Source organism: Garra rufa, chromosome 4, assembly GCF_049309525.1.
Source record: "Garra rufa chromosome 4, GarRuf1.0, whole genome shotgun sequence".
NCBI classification, from domain to species: Eukaryota; Metazoa; Chordata; class Actinopteri; order Cypriniformes; family Cyprinidae; genus Garra; species Garra rufa.
Genome location: NC_133364.1, coordinates 52,541,797 through 52,562,328, shown reverse-complemented (window position 1 = coordinate 52,562,328; position 20,532 = coordinate 52,541,797). Strand labels below are relative to the sequence as shown.

At 49.4% G+C, this 20,532-nt stretch overlaps 19 non-coding genes across 19 annotated transcripts; 16 read left to right on the top strand and 3 right to left on the bottom strand.

Annotated features, from left to right (window-relative positions):
- The first annotated feature begins 1,943 nt into the window (after positions 1-1,943).
- trnal-cag (transfer RNA leucine (anticodon CAG)) lies at positions 1,944-2,026 on the top strand. The gene has a single exon. It is a non-coding gene; the product is annotated as a tRNA-Leu (tRNA).
- A 700-nt stretch (positions 2,027-2,726) lies between these two features.
- Positions 2,727-2,800, bottom strand: trnam-cau (transfer RNA methionine (anticodon CAU)). The gene has a single exon. It is a non-coding gene; the product is annotated as a tRNA-Met (tRNA).
- Positions 2,801-3,087: 287 nt separating this feature from the next.
- trnal-cag (transfer RNA leucine (anticodon CAG)) lies at positions 3,088-3,170 on the top strand. The gene has a single exon. It is a non-coding gene; the product is annotated as a tRNA-Leu (tRNA).
- A 1,006-nt stretch (positions 3,171-4,176) lies between these two features.
- trnal-cag (transfer RNA leucine (anticodon CAG)) lies at positions 4,177-4,259 on the top strand. Its single transcript has one exon. It is a non-coding gene; the product is annotated as a tRNA-Leu (tRNA).
- A 740-nt stretch (positions 4,260-4,999) lies between these two features.
- Positions 5,000-5,082, top strand: trnal-cag (transfer RNA leucine (anticodon CAG)). The gene has a single exon. It is a non-coding gene; the product is annotated as a tRNA-Leu (tRNA).
- A 1,064-nt stretch (positions 5,083-6,146) lies between these two features.
- On the top strand, positions 6,147-6,229 carry trnal-cag (transfer RNA leucine (anticodon CAG)). The gene has a single exon. It is a non-coding gene; the product is annotated as a tRNA-Leu (tRNA).
- Positions 6,230-8,176: 1,947 nt separating this feature from the next.
- On the top strand, positions 8,177-8,259 carry trnal-cag (transfer RNA leucine (anticodon CAG)). Its single transcript has one exon. It is a non-coding gene; the product is annotated as a tRNA-Leu (tRNA).
- Positions 8,260-9,303: 1,044 nt separating this feature from the next.
- Positions 9,304-9,386, top strand: trnal-cag (transfer RNA leucine (anticodon CAG)). Its single transcript has one exon. It is a non-coding gene; the product is annotated as a tRNA-Leu (tRNA).
- A 1,053-nt stretch (positions 9,387-10,439) lies between these two features.
- Positions 10,440-10,522, top strand: trnal-cag (transfer RNA leucine (anticodon CAG)). Its single transcript has one exon. It is a non-coding gene; the product is annotated as a tRNA-Leu (tRNA).
- Positions 10,523-11,566: 1,044 nt separating this feature from the next.
- trnal-cag (transfer RNA leucine (anticodon CAG)) lies at positions 11,567-11,649 on the top strand. Its single transcript has one exon. It is a non-coding gene; the product is annotated as a tRNA-Leu (tRNA).
- A 1,053-nt stretch (positions 11,650-12,702) lies between these two features.
- trnal-cag (transfer RNA leucine (anticodon CAG)) lies at positions 12,703-12,785 on the top strand. The gene has a single exon. It is a non-coding gene; the product is annotated as a tRNA-Leu (tRNA).
- Positions 12,786-13,829: 1,044 nt separating this feature from the next.
- On the top strand, positions 13,830-13,912 carry trnal-cag (transfer RNA leucine (anticodon CAG)). Its single transcript has one exon. It is a non-coding gene; the product is annotated as a tRNA-Leu (tRNA).
- A 1,053-nt stretch (positions 13,913-14,965) lies between these two features.
- Positions 14,966-15,048, top strand: trnal-cag (transfer RNA leucine (anticodon CAG)). Its single transcript has one exon. It is a non-coding gene; the product is annotated as a tRNA-Leu (tRNA).
- A 1,053-nt stretch (positions 15,049-16,101) lies between these two features.
- trnal-cag (transfer RNA leucine (anticodon CAG)) lies at positions 16,102-16,184 on the top strand. Its single transcript has one exon. It is a non-coding gene; the product is annotated as a tRNA-Leu (tRNA).
- A 1,053-nt stretch (positions 16,185-17,237) lies between these two features.
- Positions 17,238-17,320, top strand: trnal-cag (transfer RNA leucine (anticodon CAG)). Its single transcript has one exon. It is a non-coding gene; the product is annotated as a tRNA-Leu (tRNA).
- A 1,053-nt stretch (positions 17,321-18,373) lies between these two features.
- On the top strand, positions 18,374-18,456 carry trnal-cag (transfer RNA leucine (anticodon CAG)). Its single transcript has one exon. It is a non-coding gene; the product is annotated as a tRNA-Leu (tRNA).
- Positions 18,457-19,156: 700 nt separating this feature from the next.
- On the bottom strand, positions 19,157-19,230 carry trnam-cau (transfer RNA methionine (anticodon CAU)). Its single transcript has one exon. It is a non-coding gene; the product is annotated as a tRNA-Met (tRNA).
- Positions 19,231-19,517: 287 nt separating this feature from the next.
- On the top strand, positions 19,518-19,600 carry trnal-cag (transfer RNA leucine (anticodon CAG)). Its single transcript has one exon. It is a non-coding gene; the product is annotated as a tRNA-Leu (tRNA).
- Positions 19,601-20,299: 699 nt separating this feature from the next.
- trnam-cau (transfer RNA methionine (anticodon CAU)) lies at positions 20,300-20,373 on the bottom strand. The gene has a single exon. It is a non-coding gene; the product is annotated as a tRNA-Met (tRNA).
- Between the last annotated feature and the right edge of the window lie 159 nt (positions 20,374-20,532).

The window sequence follows — 20,532 nt, the reverse complement described above, 5'->3', positions numbered from 1 at the left end:
CCTAATATGTTGTTCTGTTATGCAAATACATTAAACAAAGAGACTATATTAATGTTCAATAATACAAGTCAACAATAAACAACTTTTTTATTGCTCTATCAGGCAAAGGTAACAAACTCACACTCACCCTTTGATAAATCTCGTACCACTTCTTCTGTCGAGGGGCTGGCCTGTTACCCTCATTTGATGGCCAAATTCCTGTGCTGGCAAACTTTTTTAGACGTGAAACCCATTCAGCGTCCGACATCGCTTTATGCGATTTTGTTGGTTTGCCAGACATTTTTTCTCGCACTCGATGAAACAGTTTTAAAATAAAAAATAAAAATTATACACTCATTTGGAAAAATACATAAAACATAAAGAAGTTTTCAATTAGACCATGTTCTTACCTGTTGTAGTCCGTGATAATGCTGTACTTGGTTATAAAAATACAATTTCGCTGTTTTCTGTAAAAATGATGCTGATCTCCGTAGCAATGATGCTCGTCGTAGGTCATGAACTTCAGTACTGAACTTTTTTGACCTCCGACACGCCCCCTGAGGATATGTCATTCTTTCGTACACCTTCGGCTCGGTTCGGCAACTTGATTGACACCTGACTAGAACGCTGACTCCTCCGCCTAGCGGCAATACGCGAAAACGTGCCGTCGACATTCTCTTCTACTCTGATTGGTCAAATGTCGAAAATGTTAAGAATAGCGCTTTATGATTGGCTGGAAATGTTGAAGCGCTTCGACGCGATTGGCCCAAATGTTATAGTGCTTCGACGTGATTGGCTGCGCAGTTCAACATTGCTCGACATTTCCAAAATATTGTCGGACTATCCTTCGGCAGCTGGCGTTCAGGTCGCAGTCTCCCCTGGAGGCGTGGGTTCGAATCCCACTTCTGACAGACTTAAGTTTCTGCTACGGACAACAGCTACGGTCTTCAGCCGCAAGGCTGTAACTTTGCCAACTTTGCCTTGTGTCAGGGCATTAACTTTGCCAAAGCACCACATTTCAGTCGACGTCAGAATTAGTATAAAGTGGCAGTAACTTCCGTTAAACTTGAGAATTACTCCGTTTTATCGTTTGTGCGACGTCACTCCTTCCCCGATACCAAGTTGCAGGCACTTTTAAAGAATGCCTTGAAAGACTATGTCAAGTCGTAATAGAATCGAGTCAATATTTCCTTAAGATGAAGGCAACATTGCTTTAAGGTTCACGAAAGCTTGCCTTCCCATTAATAGGGAATTTCATTTCCAATGCCAGCATGATATTACCCTTAAGAAAACCTCACAAGAACACCGCCACATGTTACATGAATACGACAGGGATGGTATTCCTGCATTCATTCAGCATTAGCCCAGCGTGAACACTGAATTTCGATTATATTGCATGTCAAAGGGTGGCCTAGGACTGAATTCAATGTCGCTGGATGGTATTTAGGGAATTTACCTGGAAACTCACAGTTTCTCCCGCAATGTCGTGTCGTCCACCCTTCAGATGAGCTGTGGCCTTTTTCCCTCAGGCGAAGGAGACAAGCAGGCGGACGGGAACAGAGAAGCCCGCTCTGTCGTGTAAGCGCTCTCAGCTATCAAAAGGCACCACGCTGCCCCGTGTGAGGCACGACCTTCAGATTATGAGACTGACGCGCTGCCTAACTGCGCCAACGAGGCCGGCGGGATGACCGGTCTGAAATGCGAAGCGCTAGCGTGTCGGTGCCTGCCTGCAGGGCGTAGATCCAAAAGCTGCGTTCAGGTCGCAGTCTCCTCTGGAGGTGTGGGTGCGAATCCCACTTTTCCGACAGAACTGTCCTTTGTCCTTTGGCTTCGGATAACAGCTACAGTCTTCAGCGCTTGGCAGAACATGTGGAGCTATATTTGAATCGAATCAACATTTCGTTAGGGATTCAGACCACAAGCTGGGTCTAGCCGCAACGGGTCAGCTCCCACCACGCAAGCGTGTCAGGATGGCCGAGCGGTCTAAGGCGCTGCGTTCAGGTCGCAGTCTCCCCTGGAGGCGTGGGTTCGAATCCCACTTCTGACAGACTTAAGTTTCTGCTACGGACAACAGCTACGGTCTTCAGCCGCAAGGCTGTAACTTTGCCAACTTTGCCTTGTGTCAGGGCATTAACTTTGCCAAAGCACCACATTTCAGTCGACGTCAGAATTAGTATAAAGTGGCAGTAACTTCCGTTAAACTTGAGAATTACTCCGTTTTATCGTTTGTGTGACGTCACTCCTTCCCCGATACCAAGTTGCAGGCACTTTTAAAGAATGCCTTGAAAGACTATGTCAAGTCGTAATAGAATCGAGTCAATATTTCCTTAAGATGAAGGCAACATTGCTTTAAGGTTCACGAAAGCTTGCCTTCCCATTAATAGGGAATTTCATTTCCAATGCCAGCATGATATTACCCTTAAGAAAACCTCACAAGAACACCGCCACATGTTACATGAATACGACAGGGATGGTATTCCTGCATTCATTCAGCATTAGCCCAGCGTGAACACTGAATTTCGATTATATTGCATGTCAAAGGGTGGCCTAGGACTGAATGCAATGTCGCTGGATGGTATTTAGGGAATTTACCTGGAAACTCACAGTTTCTCCCGCAATGTCGTGTCGTCCACCCTTCAGATGAGCTGTGGCCTTTTTCCCTCAGGCGAAGGAGACAAGCAGGCGGACGGGAACAGAGAAGCCCGCTCTGTCGTGTAAGCGCTCTCAGCTATCAAAAGGCACCACGCTGCCCCGTGTGAGGCTCGAACTCACGACCTTCAGATTATGAGACTGACGCGCTGCCTAACTGCGCCAACGAGGCCGGCGGGATGACCGGTCTGAAATGCGAAGCGCTAGCGTGTCGGTGCCTGCCTGCAGGGCGTAGATCCAAAAGCTGCGTTCAGGTCGCAGTCTCCTCTGGAGGTGTGGGTTCGAATCCCACTTTTCCGACAGAACTGTCCTTTGTCCTTTGGCTTCGGATAACAGCTACAGTCTTCAGCGCTTGGCAGAACATGTGGAGCTATATTTGAATCGAATCAACATTTCGTTAGGGATTCAGACCACAAGCTGGGTGTAGCCGCAACGGGTCAGCTCCCACCACGCAAGCGTGTCAGGATGGCCGAGCGGTCTAAGGCGCTGCGTTCAGGTCGCAGTCTCCCCTGGAGGCGTGGGTTCGAATCCCACTTCTGACAGACTTAAGTTTCTGCTACGGACAACAGCTACGGTCTTCAGCCGCAAGGCTGTAACTTTGCCAACTTTGCCTTGTGTCAGGGCATTAACTTTGCCAAAGCACCACATTTCAGTCGACGTCAGAATTAGTATAAAGTGGCAGTAACTTCCGTTAAACTTGAGAATTACTCCGTTTTATCGTTTGTGCGACGTCACTCCTTCCCCGATACCAAGTTGCAGGCACTTTTAAAGAATGCCTTGAAAGACTATGTCAAGTCGTAATAGAATCGAGTCAATATTTCCTTAAGATGAAGGCAACATTGCTTTAAGGTTCACGAAAGCTTGCCTTCCCATTAATAGGGAATTTCATTTCCAATGCCAGCATGATATTACCCTTAAGAAAACCTCACAAGAACACCGCCACATGTTACATGAATACGACAGGGATGGTATTCCTGCATTCATTCAGCATTAGCCCAGCGTGAACACTGAATTTCGATTATATTGCATGTCAAAGGGTGGCCTAGGACTGAATGCAATGTCGCTGGATGGTATTTAGGGAATTTACCTGGAAACTCACAGTTTCTCCCGCAATGTCGTGTCGTCCACCCTTCAGATGAGCTGTGGCCTTTTTCCCTCAGGCGAAGGAGACAAGCAGGCGGACGGGAACAGAGAAGCCCGCTCTGTCGTGTAAGCGCTCTCAGCTATCAAAAGGCACCACGCTGCCCCGTGTGAGGCACGACCTTCAGATTATGAGACTGACGCGCTGCCTAACTGCGCCAACGAGGCCGACGGGATGACCGGTCTGAAATGCGAAGCGCTAGCGTGTCGGTGCCTGCCTGCAGGGCGTAGATCCAAAAGCTGCGTTCAGGTCGCAGTCTCCTCTGGAGGTGTGGGTGCGAATCCCACTTTTCCGACAGAACTGTCCTTTGTCCTTTGGCTTCGGATAACAGCTACAGTCTTCAGCGCTTGGCAGAACATGTGGAGCTATATTTGAATCGAATCAACATGCTCCCATCACGCAAGCGTGTCAGGATGGCCGAGTGGTCTAAGGCGCTGCGTTCAGGTCGCAGTCTCCCCTGGAGGCGTGGGTTCGAATCCCACTTCTGACAGACTTAAGTTTCGGCTACGGACAACAGCTACGGTCTTCAGCCGCAAGGCTGTAACTTTGCCAACTTTGCCTTGTGTCAGGGCATTAACTTTGCCAAAGCACCACATTTCAGTCGACGTCAGAATTAGTATAAAGTGGCAGTAACGCCGACGGGCGTTCCGTTAAACTTGAGAATTACTCCGTTTTATCGTTTGTGCGACGTCACTCCTTCCCCGATACCAAGTTGCAGGCACTTTTAAAGAATGCCTTGAAAGACTATGTCAAGTCGTAATAGAATCGAGTCAATATTTCCTTAAGATGAAGGCAACATTGCTTTAAGGTTCACGAAAGCTTGCCTTCCCATTAATAGGGAATTTCATTTCCAATGCCAGCATGATATTACCCTTAAGAAAACCTCACAAGAACACCGCCACATGTTACATGAATACGACAGGGATGGTATTCCTGCATTCCTTCAGCATTAGCCCAGCGTGAACACTGAATTTCGATTATATTGCATGTCAAAGGGTGGCCTAGGACTGAATGCAATGTCGCTGGATGGTATTTAGGGAATTTACCTGGAAACTCACAGTTTCTCCCGCAATGTCGTGTCGTCCACCCTTCAGATGAGCTGTGGCCTTTTTCCCTCAGGCGAAGGAGACAAGCAGGCGGACGGGAACAGAGAAGCCCGCTCTGTCGTGTAAGCGTTCTCAGCTATCAAAAGGCACCACGCTGCCCCGTGTGAGGCACGACCTTCAGATTATGAGACTGGCCGAGCGGTCTAAGGCGCTGCGTTCAGGTCGCAGTCTCCCCTGGAGGCGTGGGTTCGAATCCCACTTCTGACAGACTTAAGTTTCGGCTACGGACAACATCTACGGTCTTCAGCCGCAAGGCTGTAACTTTGCCAACTTTGCCTTGTGTCAGGGCATTAACTTTGCCAAAGCACCACATTTCAGTCGACGTCAGAATTAGTATAAAGTGGCAGTAACGCCGACGGGCGTTCCGTTAAACTTGAGAATTACTCCGTTTTATCGTTTGTGCGACATCACTCCTTCCCCGATACCAAGTTGCAGGCACTTTTAAAGAATGCCTTGAAAGACTATGTCAAGTCGTAATAGAATCGAGTCAATATTTCCTTAAGATGAAGGCAACATTGCTTTAAGGTTCACGAAAGCTTGCCTTCCCATTAATAGGGAATTTCATTTCCAATGCCAGCATGATATTACCCTTAAGAAAACCTCACAAGAACACCGCCACATGTTACATGAATACGACAGGGATGGTATTCCTGCATTCATTCAGCATTAGCCCAGCGTGAACACTGAATTTCGATTATATTGCATGTCAAAGGGTGGCCTAGGACTGAATGCAATGTCGCTGGATGGTATTTAGGGAATTTACCTGGAAACTCACAGTTTCTCCCGCAATGTCGTGTCGTCCACCCTTCAGATGAGCTGTGGCCTTTTTCCCTCAGGCGAAGGAGACAAGCAGGCGGACGGGAACAGAGAAGCCCGCTCTGTCGTGTAAGCGCTCTCAGCTATCAAAAGGCACCACGCTGCCCCGTGTGAGGCACGACCTTCAGATTATGAGACTGACGCGCTGCCTAACTGCGCCAACGAGGCCGGCGGGATGACCGGTCTGAAATGCGAAGCGCTAGCGTGTCGGTGCCTGCCTGCAGGGCGTAGATCCAAAAGCTGCGTTCAGGTCGCAGTCTCCTCTGGAGGTGTGGGTGCGAATCCCACTTTTCCGACAGAACTGTCCTTTGTCCTTTGGCTTCGGATAACAGCTACAGTCTTCAGCGCTTGGCAGAACATGTGGAGCTATATTTGAATCGAATCAACATTTCGTTAGGGATTGAGACCACAAGCTGGGTGTAGCCGCAACGGGTCAGCTCCCACCACGCAAGCGTGTCAGGATGGCCGAGCGGTCTAAGGCGCTGCGTTCAGGTCGCAGTCTCCCCTGGAGACGTGGGTTCGAATCCCACTTCTGACAGACTTAAGTTTCTGCTACGGACAACAGCTACGGTCTTCAGCCGCAAGGCTGTAACTTTGCCAACTTTGCCTTGTGTCAGGGCATTAACTTTGCCAAAGCACCACATTTCAGTCGACGTCAGAATTAGTATAAAGTGGCAGTAACTTCCGTTAAACTTGAGAATTACTCCGTTTTATCGTTTGTGCGACGTCACTCCTTCCCCGATACCAAGTTGCAGGCACTTTTAAAGAATGCCTTGAAAGACTATGTCAAGTCGTAATAGAATCGAGTCAATATTTCCTTAAGATGAAGGCAACATTGCTTTAAGGTTCACGAAAGCTTGCCTTCCCATTAATAGGGAATTTCATTTCCAATGCCAGCATGATATTACCCTTAAGAAAACCTCACAAGAACACCGCCACATGTTACATGAATACGACAGGGATGGTATTCCTGCATTCATTCAGCATTAGCCCAGCGTGAACACTGAATTTCGATTATATTGCATGTCAAAGGGTGGCCTAGGACTGAATGCAATGTCGCTGGATGGTATTTAGGGAATTTACCTGGAAACTCACAGTTTCTCCCGCAATGTCGTGTCGTCCACCCTTCAGATGAGCTGTGGCCTTTTTCCCTCAGGCGAAGGAGACAAGCAGGCGGACGGGAACAGAGAAGCCCGCTCTGTCGTGTAAGCGCTCTCAGCTATCAAAAGGCACCACGCTGCCCCGTGTGAGGCACGACCTTCAGATTATGAGACTGACGCGCTGCCTAACTGCGCCAACGAGGCCGACGGGATGACCGGTCTGAAATGCGAAGCGCTAGCGTGTCGGTGCCTGCCTGCAGGGCGTAGATCCAAAAGCTGCGTTCAGGTCGCAGTCTCCTCTGGAGGTGTGGGTGCGAATCCCACTTCTGACAGACTTAAGTTTCTGCTACGGACTACAGCTACGGTCTTCAGCCGCAAGGCTGTAACTTTGCCAACTTTGCCTTGTGTCAGGGCATTAACTTTGCCAAAGCACCACATTTCAGTCGACGTCAGAATTAGTATAAAGTGGCAGTAACTTCCGTTAAACTTGAGAATTACTCCGTTTTATCGTTTGTGCGACGTCACTCCTTCCCCGATACCAAGTTGCAGGCACTTTTAAAGAATGCCTTGAAAGACTATGTCAAGTCGTAATAGAATCGAGTCAATATTTCCTTAAGATGAAGGCAACATTGCTTTAAGGTTCACGAAAGCTTGCCTTCCCATTAATAGGGAATTTCATTTCCAATGCCAGCATGATATTACCCTTAAGAAAACCTCACAAGAACACCGCCACATGTTACATGAATACGACAGGGATGGTATTCCTGCATTCATTCAGCATTAGCCCAGCGTGAACACTGAATTTCGATTATATTGCATGTCAAAGGGTGGCCTAGGACTGAATTCAATGTCGCTGGATGGTATTTAGGGAATTTACCTGGAAACTCACAGTTTCTCCCGCAATGTCGTGTCGTCCACCCTTCAGATGAGCTGTGGCCTTTTTCCCTCAGGCGAAGGAGACAAGCAGGCGGACGGGAACAGAGAAGCCCGCTCTGTCGTGTAAGCGCTCTCAGCTATCAAAAGGCACCACGCTGCCCCGTGTGAGGCACGACCTTCAGATTATGAGACTGACGCGCTGCCTAACTGCGCCAACGAGGCCGGCGGGATGACCGGTCTGAAATGCGAAGCGCTAGCGTGTCGGTGCCTGCCTGCAGGGCGTAGATCCAAAAGCTGCGTTCAGGTCGCAGTCTCCTCTGGAGGTGTGGGTGCGAATCCCACTTTTCCGACAGAACTGTCCTTTGTCCTTTGGCTTCGGATAACAGCTACAGTCTTCAGCGCTTGGCAGAACATGTGGAGCTATATTTGAATCGAATCAACATTTCGTTAGGGATTCAGACCACAAGCTGGGTGTAGCCGCAACGGGTCAGCTCCCACCACGCAAGCGTGTCAGGATGGCCGAGCGGTCTAAGGCGCTGCGTTCAGGTCGCAGTCTCCCCTGGAGGCGTGGGTTCGAATCCCACTTCTGACAGACTTAAGTTTCTGCTACGGACAACAGCTACGGTCTTCAGCCGCAAGGCTGTAACTTTGCCTTGTGTCAGGGCATTAACTTTGCCAAAGCACCACATTTCAGTCGACGTCAGAATTAGTATAAAGTGGCAGTAACTTCCGTTAAACTTGAGAATTACTCCGTTTTATCGTTTGTGCGACGTCACTCCTTCCCCGATACCAAGTTGCAGGCACTTTTAAAGAATGCCTTGAAAGACTATGTCAAGTCGTAATAGAATCGAGTCAATATTTCCTTAAGATGAAGGCAACATTGCTTTAAGGTTCACGAAAGCTTGCCTTCCCATTAATAGGGAATTTCATTTCCAATGCCAGCATGATATTACCCTTAAGAAAACCTCACAAGAACACCGCCACATGTTACATGAATACGACAGGGATGGTATTCCTGCATTCATTCAGCATTAGCCCAGCGTGAACACTGAATTTCGATTATATTACATTTCAAAGGGTGGCCTAGGACTGAATGCAATGTCGCTGGATGGTATTTAGGGAATTTACCTGGAAACTCACAGTTTCTCCCGCAATGTCGTGTCGTCCACCCTTCAGATGAGCTGTGGCCTTTTTCCCTCAGGCGAAGGAGACAAGCAGGCGGACGGGAACAGAGAAGCCCGCTCTGTCGTGTAAGCGCTCTCAGCTATCAAAAGGCACCACGCTGCCCCGTGTGAGGCACGACCTTCAGATTATGAGACTGACGCGCTGCCTAACTGCGCCAACGAGGCCGGCGGGATGACCGGTCTGAAATGCGAAGCGCTAGCGTGTCGGTGCCTGCCTGCAGGGCGTAGATCCAAAAGCTGCGTTCAGGTCGCAGTCTCCTCTGGAGGTGTGGGTGCGAATCCCACTTTTCCGACAGAACTGTCCTTTGTCCTTTGGCTTCGGATAACAGCTACAGTCTTCAGCGCTTGGCAGAACATGTGGAGCTATATTTGAATCGAATCAACATTTCGTTAGGGATTCAGACCACAAGCTGGGTGTAGCCGCAACGGGTCAGCTCCCACCACGCAAGCGTGTCAGGATGGCCGAGCGGTCTAAGGCGCTGCGTTCAGGTCGCAGTCTCCCCTGGAGGCGTGGGTTCGAATCCCACTTCTGACAGACTTAAGTTTCTGCTACGGACAACAGCTACGGTCTTCAGCCGCAAGGCTGTAACTTTGCCAACTTTGCCTTGTGTCAGGGCATTAACTTTGCCAAAGCACCACATTTCAGTCGACGTCAGAATTAGTATAAAGTGGCAGTAACTTCCGTTAAACTTGAGAATTACTCCGTTTTATCGTTTGTGCGACGTCACTCCTTCCCCGATACCAAGTTGCAGGCACTTTTAAAGAATGCCTTGAAAGACTATGTCAAGTCGTAATAGAATCGAGTCAATATTTCCTTAAGATGAAGGCAACATTGCTTTAAGGTTCACGAAAGCTTGCCTTCCCATTAATAGGGAATTTCATTTCCAATGCCAGCATGATATTACCCTTAAGAAAACCTCACAAGAACACCGCCACATGTTACATGAATACGACAGGGATGGTATTCCTGCATTCATTCAGCATTAGCCCAGCGTGAACACTGAATTTCGATTATATTGCATGTCAAAGGGTGGCCTAGGACTGAATTCAATGTCGCTGGATGGTATTTAGGGAATTTACCTGGAAACTCACAGTTTCTCCCGCAATGTCGTGTCGTCCACCCTTCAGATGAGCTGTGGCCTTTTTCCCTCAGGCGAAGGAGACAAGCAGGCGGACGGGAACAGAGAAGCCCGCTCTGTCGTGTAAGCGCTCTCAGCTATCAAAAGGCACCACGCTGCCCCGTGTGAGGCACGACCTTCAGATTATGAGACTGACGCGCTGCCTAACTGCGCCAACGAGGCCGGCGGGATGACCGGTCTGAAATGCGAAGCGCTAGCGTGTCGGTGCCTGCCTGCAGGGCGTAGATCCAAAAGCTGCGTTCAGGTCGCAGTCTCCTCTGGAGGTGTGGGTGCGAATCCCACTTTTCCGACAGAACTGTCCTTTGTCCTTTGGCTTCGGATAACAGCTACAGTCTTCAGCGCTTGGCAGAACATGTGGAGCTATATTTGAATCGAATCAACATTTCGTTAGGGATTCAGACCACAAGCTGGGTGTAGCCGCAACGGGTCAGCTCCCACCACGCAAGCGTGTCAGGATGGCCGAGCGGTCTAAGGCGCTGCGTTCAGGTCGCAGTCTCCCCTGGAGGCGTGGGTTCGAATCCCACTTCTGACAGACTTAAGTTTCTGCTACGGACAACAGCTACGGTCTTCAGCCGCAAGGCTGTAACTTTGCCTTGTGTCAGGGCATTAACTTTGCCAAAGCACCACATTTCAGTCGACGTCAGAATTAGTATAAAGTGGCAGTAACTTCCGTTAAACTTGAGAATTACTCCGTTTTATCGTTTGTGCGACGTCACTCCTTCCCCGATACCAAGTTGCAGGCACTTTTAAAGAATGCCTTGAAAGACTATGTCAAGTCGTAATAGAATCGAGTCAATATTTCCTTAAGATGAAGGCAACATTGCTTTAAGGTTCACGAAAGCTTGCCTTCCCATTAATAGGGAATTTCATTTCCAATGCCAGCATGATATTACCCTTAAGAAAACCTCACAAGAACACCGCCACATGTTACATGAATACGACAGGGATGGTATTCCTGCATTCATTCAGCATTAGCCCAGCGTGAACACTGAATTTCGATTATATTACATTTCAAAGGGTGGCCTAGGACTGAATGCAATGTCGCTGGATGGTATTTAGGGAATTTACCTGGAAACTCACAGTTTCTCCCGCAATGTCGTGTCGTCCACCCTTCAGATGAGCTGTGGCCTTTTTCCCTCAGGCGAAGGAGACAAGCAGGCGGACGGGAACAGAGAAGCCCGCTCTGTCGTGTAAGCGCTCTCAGCTATCAAAAGGCACCACGCTGCCCCGTGTGAGGCACGACCTTCAGATTATGAGACTGACGCGCTGCCTAACTGCGCCAACGAGGCCGGCGGGATGACCGGTCTGAAATGCGAAGCGCTAGCGTGTCGGTGCCTGCCTGCAGGGCGTAGATCCAAAAGCTGCGTTCAGGTCGCAGTCTCCTCTGGAGGTGTGGGTGCGAATCCCACTTTTCCGACAGAACTGTCCTTTGTCCTTTGGCTTCGGATAACAGCTACAGTCTTCAGCGCTTGGCAGAACATGTGGAGCTATATTTGAATCGAATCAACATTTCGTTAGGGATTCAGACCACAAGCTGGGTGTAGCCGCAACGGGTCAGCTCCCACCACGCAAGCGTGTCAGGATGGCCGAGCGGTCTAAGGCGCTGCGTTCAGGTCGCAGTCTCCCCTGGAGGCGTGGGTTCGAATCCCACTTCTGACAGACTTAAGTTTCTGCTACGGACAACAGCTACGGTCTTCAGCCGCAAGGCTGTAACTTTGCCAACTTTGCCTTGTGTCAGGGCATTAACTTTGCCAAAGCACCACATTTCAGTCGACGTCAGAATTAGTATAAAGTGGCAGTAACTTCCGTTAAACTTGAGAATTACTCCGTTTTATCGTTTGTGCGACGTCACTCCTTCCCCGATACCAAGTTGCAGGCACTTTTAAAGAATGCCTTGAAAGACTATGTCAAGTCGTAATAGAATCGAGTCAATATTTCCTTAAGATGAAGGCAACATTGCTTTAAGGTTCACGAAAGCTTGCCTTCCCATTAATAGGGAATTTCATTTCCAATGCCAGCATGATATTACCCTTAAGAAAACCTCACAAGAACACCGCCACATGTTACATGAATACGACAGGGATGGTATTCCTGCATTCATTCAGCATTAGCCCAGCGTGAACACTGAATTTCGATTATATTGCATGTCAAAGGGTGGCCTAGGACTGAATTCAATGTCGCTGGATGGTATTTAGGGAATTTACCTGGAAACTCACAGTTTCTCCCGCAATGTCGTGTCGTCCACCCTTCAGATGAGCTGTGGCCTTTTTCCCTCAGGCGAAGGAGACAAGCAGGCGGACGGGAACAGAGAAGCCCGCTCTGTCGTGTAAGCGCTCTCAGCTATCAAAAGGCACCACGCTGCCCCGTGTGAGGCACGACCTTCAGATTATGAGACTGACGCGCTGCCTAACTGCGCCAACGAGGCCGGCGGGATGACCGGTCTGAAATGCGAAGCGCTAGCGTGTCGGTGCCTGCCTGCAGGGCGTAGATCCAAAAGCTGCGTTCAGGTCGCAGTCTCCTCTGGAGGTGTGGGTGCGAATCCCACTTTTCCGACAGAACTGTCCTTTGTCCTTTGGCTTCGGATAACAGCTACAGTCTTCAGCGCTTGGCAGAACATGTGGAGCTATATTTGAATCGAATCAACATTTCGTTAGGGATTCAGACCACAAGCTGGGTGTAGCCGCAACGGGTCAGCTCCCACCACGCAAGCGTGTCAGGATGGCCGAGCGGTCTAAGGCGCTGCGTTCAGGTCGCAGTCTCCCCTGGAGGCGTGGGTTCGAATCCCACTTCTGACAGACTTAAGTTTCTGCTACGGACAACAGCTACGGTCTTCAGCCGCAAGGCTGTAACTTTGCCTTGTGTCAGGGCATTAACTTTGCCAAAGCACCACATTTCAGTCGACGTCAGAATTAGTATAAAGTGGCAGTAACTTCCGTTAAACTTGAGAATTACTCCGTTTTATCGTTTGTGCGACGTCACTCCTTCCCCGATACCAAGTTGCAGGCACTTTTAAAGAATGCCTTGAAAGACTATGTCAAGTCGTAATAGAATCGAGTCAATATTTCCTTAAGATGAAGGCAACATTGCTTTAAGGTTCACGAAAGCTTGCCTTCCCATTAATAGGGAATTTCATTTCCAATGCCAGCATGATATTACCCTTAAGAAAACCTCACAAGAACACCGCCACATGTTACATGAATACGACAGGGATGGTATTCCTGCATTCATTCAGCATTAGCCCAGCGTGAACACTGAATTTCGATTATATTGCATGTCAAAGGGTGGCCTAGGACTGAATGCAATGTCGCTGGATGGTATTTAGGGAATTTACCTGGAAACTCACAGTTTCTCCCGCAATGTCGTGTCGTCCACCCTTCAGATGAGCTGTGGCCTTTTTCCCTCAGGCGAAGGAGACAAGCAGGCGGACGGGAACAGAGAAGCCCGCTCTGTCGTGTAAGCGCTCTCAGCTATCAAAAGGCACCACGCTGCCCCGTGTGAGGCACGACCTTCAGATTATGAGACTGACGCGCTGCCTAACTGCGCCAACGAGGCCGGCGGGATGACCGGTCTGAAATGCGAAGCGCTAGCGTGTCGGTGCCTGCCTGCAGGGCGTAGATCCAAAAGCTGCGTTCAGGTCGCAGTCTCCTCTGGAGGTGTGGGTGCGAATCCCACTTTTCCGACAGAACTGTCCTTTGTCCTTTGGCTTCGGATAACAGCTACAGTCTTCAGCGCTTGGCAGAACATGTGGAGCTATATTTGAATCGAATCAACATTTCGTTAGGGATTCAGACCACAAGCTGGGTGTAGCCGCAACGGGTCAGCTCCCACCACGCAAGCGTGTCAGGATGGCCGAGCGGTCTAAGGCGCTGCGTTCAGGTCGCAGTCTCCCCTGGAGGCGTGGGTTCGAATCCCACTTCTGACAGACTTAAGTTTCTGCTACGGACAACAGCTACGGTCTTCAGCCGCAAGGCTGTAACTTTGCCAACTTTGCCTTGTGTCAGGGCATTAACTTTGCCAAAGCACCACATTTCAGTCGACGTCAGAATTAGTATAAAGTGGCAGTAACTTCCGTTAAACTTGAGAATTACTCCGTTTTATCGTTTGTGCGACGTCACTCCTTCCCCGATACCAAGTTGCAGGCACTTTTAAAGAATGCCTTGAAAGACTATGTCAAGTCGTAATAGAATCGAGTCAATATTTCCTTAAGATGAAGGCAACATTGCTTTAAGGTTCACGAAAGCTTGCCTTCCCATTAATAGGGAATTTCATTTCCAATGCCAGCATGATATTACCCTTAAGAAAACCTCACAAGAACACCGCCACATGTTACATGAATACGACAGGGATGGTATTCCTGCATTCATTCAACATTAGCCCAGCGTGAACACTGAATTTCGATTATATTGCATGTCAAAGGGTGGCCTAGGACTGAATTCAATGTCGCTGGATGGTATTTAGGGAATTTACCTGGAAACTCACAGTTTCTCCCGCAATGTCGTGTCGTCCACCCTTCAGATGAGCTGTGGCCTTTTTCCCTCAGGCGAAGGAGACAAGCAGGCGGACGGGAACAGAGAAGCCCGCTCTGTCGTGTAAGCGCTCTCAGCTATCAAAAGGCACCACGCTGCCCCGTGTGAGGCACGACCTTCAGATTATGAGACTGACGCGCTGCCTAACTGCGCCAACGAGGCCGGCGGGATGACCGGTCTGAAATGCGAAGCGCTAGCGTGTCGGTGCCTGCCTGCAGGGCGTAGATCCAAAAGCTGCGTTCAGGTCGCAGTCTCCTCTGGAGGTGTGGGTGCGAATCCCACTTTTCCGACAGAACTGTCCTTTGTCCTTTGGCTTCGGATAACAGCTACAGTCTTCAGCGCTTGGCAGAACATGTGGAGCTATATTTGAATCGAATCAACATTTCGTTAGGGATTCAGACCACAAGCTGGGTCTAGCCGCAACGGGTCAGCTCCCACCACGCAAGCGTGTCAGGATGGCCGAGCGGTCTAAGGCGCTGCGTTCAGGTCGCAGTCTCCCCTGGAGGCGTGGGTTCGAATCCCACTTCTGACAGACTTAAGTTTCTGCTACGGACAACAGCTACGGTCTTCAGCCGCAAGGCTGTAACTTTGCCAACTTTGCCTTGTGTCAGGGCATTAACTTTGCCAAAGCACCACATTTCAGTCGACGTCAGAATTAGTATAAAGTGGCAGTAACTTCCGTTAAACTTGAGAATTACTCCGTTTTATCGTTTGTGTGACGTCACTCCTTCCCCGATACCAAGTTGCAGGCACTTTTAAAGAATGCCTTGAAAGACTATGTCAAGTCGTAATAGAATCGAGTCAATATTTCCTTAAGATGAAGGCAACATTGCTTTAAGGTTCACGAAAGCTTGCCTTCCCATTAATAGGGAATTTCATTTCCAATGCCAGCATGATATTACCCTTAAGAAAACCTCACAAGAACACCGCCACATGTTACATGAATACGACAGGGATGGTATTCCTGCATTCATTCAGCATTAGCCCAGCGTGAACACTGAATTTCGATTATATTGCATGTCAAAGGGTGGCCTAGGACTGAATGCAATGTCGCTGGATGGTATTTAGGGAATTTACCTGGAAACTCACAGTTTCTCCCGCAATGTCGTGTCGTCCACCCTTCAGATGAGCTGTGGCCTTTTTCCCTCAGGCGAAGGAGACAAGCAGGCGGACGGGAACAGAGAAGCCCGCTCTGTCGTGTAAGCGCTCTCAGCTATCAAAAGGCACCACGCTGCCCCGTGTGAGGCACGACCTTCAGATTATGAGACTGACACGCTGCCTAACTGCGCCAACGAGGCCGGCGGGATGACCGGTCTGAAATGCGAAGCGCTAGCGTGTCGGTGCCTGCCTGCAGGGCGTAGATCCAAAAGCTGCGTTCAGGTCGCAGTCTCCTCTGGAGGTGTGGGTGCGAATCCCACTTTTCCGACAGAACTGTCCTTTGTCCTTTGGCTTCGGATAACAGCTACAGTCTTCAGCGCTTGGCAGAACATGTGGAGCTATATTTGAATCGAATCAACATTTCGTTAGGGATTCAGACCACAAGCTGGGTGTAGCCGCAACGGGTCAGCTCCCACCACGCAAGCGTGTCAGGATGGCCGAGCGGTCTAAGGCGCTGCGTTCAGGTCGCAGTCTCCCCTGGAGGCGTGGGTTCGAATCCCACTTCTGACAGACTTAAGTTTCTGCTACGGACAACAGCTACGGTCTTCAGCTGCAAGGCTGTAACTTTGCCAACTTTGCCTTGTGTCAGGGCATTAACTTTGCCAAAGCACCACATTTCAGTCGACGTCAGAATTAGTATAAAGTGGCAGTAACTTCCGTTAAACTTGAGAATTACTCCGTTTTATCGTTTGTGCGACGTCACTCCTTCCCCGATACCAAGTTGCAGGCACTTTTAAAGAATGCCTTGAAAGACTATGTCAAGTCGTAATAGAATCGAGTCAATATTTCCTTAAGATGAAGGCAACATTGCTTTAAGGTTCACGAAAGCTTGCCTTCCCATTAATAGGGAATTTCATTTCCAATGCCAGCATGATATTACCCTTAAGAAAACCTCACAAGAACACCGCCACATGTTACATGAATACGACAGGGATGGTATTCCTGCATTCATTCAGCATTAGCCCAGCGTGAACACTGAATTTCGATTATATTGCATGTCAAAGGGTGGCCTAGGACTGAATGCAATGTCGCTGGATGGTATTTAGGGAATTTACCTGGAAACTCACAGTTTCTCCCGCAATGTCGTGTCGTCCACCCTTCAGATGAGCTGTGGCCTTTTTCCCTCAGGCGAAGGAGACAAGCAGGCGGACGGGAACAGAGAAGCCCGCTCTGTCGTGTAAGCGCTCTCAGCTATCAAAAGGCACCACGCTGCCCCGTGTGAGGCACGACCTTCAGATTATGAGACTGACGCGCTGCCTAACTGCGCCAACGAGGCCGGCGGGATGACCGGTCTGAAATGCGAAGCGCTAGCGTGTCGGTGCCTGCCTGCAGGGCGTAGATCCAAAAGCTGCGTTCAGGTCGCAGTCTCCTCTGGAGGTGTGGGTGCGAATCCCACTTTTCCGACAGAACTGTCCTTTGTCCTTTGGCTTCGGATAACAGCTACAGTCTTCAGCGCTTGGCAGAACATGTGGAGCTATATTTGAATCGAATCAACATTTCGTTAGGGATTCAGACCACAAGCTGGGTGTAGCCGCAACGGGTCAGCTCCCACCACGCAAGCGTGTCAGGATGGCCGAGCGGTCTAAGGCGCTGCGTTCAGGTCGCAGTCTCCCCTGGAGGCGTGGGTTCGAATCCCACTTCTGACAGACTTAAGTTTCTGCTACGGACAACAGCTACGGTCTTCAGCCGCAAGGCTGTAACTTTGCCAACTTTGCCTTGTGTCAGGGCATTAACTTTGCCAAAGCACCACATTTCAGTCGACGTCAGAATTAGTATAAAGTGGCAGTAACTTCCGTTAAACTTGAGAATTACTCCGTTTTATCGTTTGTGCGACGTCACTCCTTCCCCGATACCAAGTTGCAGGCACTTTTAAAGAATGCCTTGAAAGACTATGTCAAGTCGTAATAGAATCGAGTCAATATTTCCTTAAGATGAAGGCAACATTGCTTTAAGGTTCACGAAAGCTTGCCTTCCCATTAATAGGGAATTTCATTTCCAATGCCAGCATGATATTACCCTTAAGAAAACCTCACAAGAACACCGCCACATGTTACATGAATACGACAGGGATGGTATTCCTGCATTCATTCAGCATTAGCCCAGCGTGAACACTGAATTTCGATTATATTGCATGTCAAAGGGTGGCCTAGGACTGAATTCAATGTCGCTGGATGGTATTTAGGGAATTTACCTGGAAACTCACAGTTTCTCCCGCAATGTCGTGTCGTCCACCCTTCAGATGAGCTGTGGCCTTTTTCCCTCAGGCGAAGGAGACAAGCAGGCGGACGGGAACAGAGAAGCCCGCTCTGTCGTGTAAGCGCTCTCAGCTATCAAAAGGCACCACGCTGCCCCGTGTGAGGCACGACCTTCAGATTATGAGACTGACGCGCTGCCTAACTGCGCCAACGAGGCCGGCGGGATGACCGGTCTGAAATGCGAAGCGCTAGCGTGTCGGTGCCTGCCTGCAGGGCGTAGATCCAAAAGCTGCGTTCAGGTCGCAGTCTCCTCTGGAGGTGTGGGTGCGAATCCCACTTTTCCGACAGAACTGTCCTTTGTCCTTTGGCTTCGGATAACAGCTACAGTCTTCAGCGCTTGGCAGAACATGTGGAGCTATATTTGAATCGAATCAACATTTCGTTAGGGATTCAGACCACAAGCTGGGTCTAGCCGCAACGGGTCAGCTCCCACCACGCAAGCGTGTCAGGATGGCCGAGCGGTCTAAGGCGCTGCGTTCAGGTCGCAGTCTCCCCTGGAGGCGTGGGTTCGAATCCCACTTCTGACAGACTTAAGTTTCTGCTACGGACAACAGCTACGGTCTTCAGCCGCAAGGCTGTAACTTTGCCAACTTTGCCTTGTGTCAGGGCATTAACTTTGCCAAAGCACCACATTTCAGTCGACGTCAGAATTAGTATAAAGTGGCAGTAACTTCCGTTAAACTTGAGAATTACTCCGTTTTATCGTTTGTGTGACGTCACTCCTTCCCCGATACCAAGTTGCAGGCACTTTTAAAGAATGCCTTGAAAGACTATGTCAAGTCGTAATAGAATCGAGTCAATATTTCCTTAAGATGAAGGCAACATTGCTTTAAGGTTCACGAAAGCTTGCCTTCCCATTAATAGGGAATTTCATTTCCAATGCCAGCATGATATTACCCTTAAGAAAACCTCACAAGAACACCGCCACATGTTACATGAATACGACAGGGATGGTATTCCTGCATTCATTCAGCATTAGCCCAGCGTGAACACTGAATTTCGATTATATTGCATGTCAAAGGGTGGCCTAGGACTGAATGCAATGTCGCTGGATGGTATTTAGGGAATTTACCTGGAAACTCACAGTTTCTCCCGCAATGTCGTGTCGTCCACCCTTCAGATGAGCTGTGGCCTTTTTCCCTCAGGCGAAGGAGACAAGCAGGCGGACGGGAACAGAGAAGCCCGCTCTGTCGTGTAAGCGCTCTCAGCTATCAAAAGGCACCACGCTGCCCCGTGTGAGGCTCGAACTCACGACCTTCAGATTATGAGACTGACGCGCTGCCTAACTGCGCCAACGAGGCCGGCGGGATGACCGGTCTGAAATGCGAAGCGCTAGCGTGTCGGTGCCTGCCTGCAGGGCGTAGATCCAAAAGCTGCGTTCAGGTCGCAGTCTCCTCTGGAGGTGTGGGTTCGAATCCCACTTTTCCGACAGAACTGTCCTTTGTCCTTTGGCTTCGGATAACAGCTACAGTCTTCAGCGCTTGGCAGAACATGTGGAGCTATATTTGAATCGAATCAACATTTCGTTAGGGATTCAGACCACAAGCTGGGTGTAGCCGCAACGGGTCAGCTCCCACCACGCAAGCGTGTCAGGATGGCCGAGCGGTCTAAGGCGCTGCTTTCAGATCGCAGTCTCCCCTGGAGGCGTGGGTTCGAATCCCACTTCTGACAGACTTAAGTTTCGGCTACGGACAACAGCTACGGTCTTCAGCCGCAAGGCTGTAACTTTGCCAACTTTGCCTTGTGTCAGGGCATTAACTTTGCCAAAGCACCACATTTCAGTCGACGTCAGAATTAGTATAAAGTGGCAGTAACTTCCGTTAAACTTGAGAATTACTCCTTGTATCGTTTGTGCGACGTCACTCCTTCCCCGATACCAAGTTGCAGGCACTTTTAAAGAATGCCTTGAAAGACTATGTCAAGTCGTAATAGAATCGAGTCAATATTTCCTTAAGATGAAGGCAACATTGCTTTAAGGTTCACGAAAGCTTGCCTTCCCATTAAAAGGGAATTTCATTTCCAATGCCAGCATGATATTACCCTTAAGAAAACCTCACAAGAACACCGCCACATGTTACATGAATACGACAGGGATGGTATTCCTGCATTCATTCAGCATTAGCCCAGCGTGAACACTGAATTTCGATTATATTGCATGTCAAAGGGTGGCCTAGGACTGAATGCAATGTCGCTGGATGGTATTTAGGGAATTTACCTGGAAACTCACAGTTTCTCCCGCAATGTCGTGTCGTCCACCCTTCAGATGAGCTGTGGCCTTTTTCCCTCAGGCGAAGGAGACAAGCAGGCGGACGGGAACAGAGAAGCCCGCTCTGTCGTGTAAGCGCTCTCAGCTATCAAAAGGCACCACGCTGCCCCGTGTGAGGCTCGAACTCACGACCTTCAGATTATGAGACTGACGCGCTGCCTAACTGCGCCAACGAGGCCGGCGGGATGACCGGTCTGAAATGCGAAGCGCTAGCGTGTCGGTGCCTGCCTGCAGGGCGTAGATCCAAAAGCTGCGTTCAGGTCGCAGTCTCCTCTGGAGGTGTGGGTTCGAATCCCACTTTTCCGACAGAACTGTCCTTTGTCCTTTGGCTTCGGAT